Source organism: Crocodylus porosus, unplaced genomic scaffold, assembly GCF_001723895.1.
Source record: "Crocodylus porosus isolate Cpor-Errol unplaced genomic scaffold, CroPor_comp1, whole genome shotgun sequence".
Taxonomy (NCBI): domain Eukaryota; kingdom Metazoa; phylum Chordata; order Crocodylia; family Crocodylidae; genus Crocodylus; species Crocodylus porosus.
In genome coordinates, this window is record NW_017728914.1 from 9,542,110 (window position 1) to 9,544,029 (window position 1,920).

The 1,920-nt window shown below is 39.0% G+C and overlaps 1 protein-coding gene across 3 annotated transcripts in view; it reads left to right on the top strand.

The window, feature by feature from the left end:
* Positions 1–1,920, top strand: part of SLIT3 (slit guidance ligand 3) — a 938,430-nt gene that overhangs the window by 35,737 nt on the left and 900,773 nt on the right. The gene's annotated exons all lie outside the window — the stretch shown is intronic.

Consider the following 1,920-nt stretch of genomic DNA (forward strand, 5'->3'; position numbering starts at 1 on the left):
CACCTGCTCTGACTGTGGTGTGTGCAAGGTGGATGGGGTGGGTGCCTGGGTAGTGGGGCTGGATTCACTGGTAGTAGTGACACTGACAGGAGAATCCAGAAGGAGCTGCTAAAACTGGGGCTGCTGAGAAGCTGAATCCAGCTACCACATTGCCTCAGCCCTGCTGTGCATCTGGTAGTGGTGGGACTGGCTCTGCATCCCACAGCTCAGCCTCCTTGTGCCTGGGCCAAGCAGGGTGAAGGGACCCACAGCAGGCTGGATAAAATCCCTTGGTGGGTCGCATTTTGCCCACCTGTGATCTAAATGGGGTGCGGGAGTGGGGGGTGGAGAGGGTGGAGGGCTGTCTGTAAGGTAGGGGTGGTCTGTGTGTGTGTGTGTGATATTTTTTATTAGATCAACATAATAGTTAGAAACTCCATGCTTGTCACCAGTGCCTTGTTCATGTTGGGGGAGCCCCAAAGCTATGCCTTGCAGGGGCTCTCCAAAAATCGTGGGCTGGCCCTGTCATTAAGAGGAGACTGGACAAGCACGTGGCTGGGGTCATCTGACCCCAGCACGCTTTCCTGCCCAGGGCAGAGCGTCAGACTCGATGAGCTACTAATGTCCCTTCTGACTTAAAAATCTATGAAATCTATGAAAATCCTTAAGATACTCATTTTTTAAAGGAATTTCAAGAGTTTGTTACAGAGAGTTATGTAGTACTTAACCATGCATTGGACTACCTTTTTTTGTTTTAGGCCATCATAGAATGCCTCCATAATTCGAATATTCAACTTGAATTCAAAGACTAATTTTCTAGTTAAAAATATTAACTGCAAAATAACTCATCATTGACTCTCCTAATGACAGAATAGTACATTATCTTGGATTACCTCCTTTGGAATGGAAATATGAAGTTATACTCCCTCAGTAAAAGATACCTTGTAATAGTACTCTGCATTCACTAGTTAAGATTTGTTAGGAGAAGAATAATGAAATGGTGACTTTGTACATCGTGTTTAGGCAGTTCTTTGGGCAGAGCTGATAGATAAATTTCTTGATGTTGCATTCTTCAGAAAAGAAAACCTAAGCAGTAATTCTTGACATTTTTTAAATCATTACAGATGCTTGAAGGGAAAACCTTTGTTTTCCTCCTATCTTTGTTCATCTTCCTATCTTCAGGTAGATAAAGAATCCCTTTAAAATGAGAAACAAAAAGAATATTTGGAAAAAGGCAAATGGCATGGCCTAGATAGTTGCTCAGGGACTTTCCTAGTGTTTTATACTTACCTTTTCAGGAAACATGTCTGGATAATAAATATAAATTCAGCATCCTGTGAAATCAGAAATAAGGAAATTTGATACTCTTAACTGCTAGAGTATGTGATGTCTGAATTCTTCTCCATCTCTTCCCCCCCAAAAAAACTTTTAACTTGGCCAGTTACATGTACTGTATATCTGCTTTTCTTTTAGGATTACCTGTCATTAAAATATTTTCTAAATGAGTGCACTATGGATAGAAGGCTTGGAAACTCACAACTTTTTGGTATTTCAGTTTAAATCATTTTTAGGAGATGACTATAAATTATTTTTTTTCAACTAGTCAATGGACTTTGGAGAAGGAACTGCGGAAAGTCTGGCATAACTTAGAAGGGCTAAATTGCAACATGTTAGGCAATATTTAAAAGCATTTTATTAACTATTGTCAAGCACCGCAAAAATGTTAATACAAAAAAGTATGATGGCTGAATTAAAACTGGCCTTTTCCATTTTATTTATTTAAAATAAGAACTAAAATATCATTTATACTACTAGTGGCTTATACAGTTGGCTTCTGATCTCTTAAAGTGGATGTAAAAGTAATCATTACCATTTTTTTTTTTTTAACAAAGCAGCTGGAGTGGATCAGACTTCTTTTAAAAACCAAAAAAAAAAAAAAAA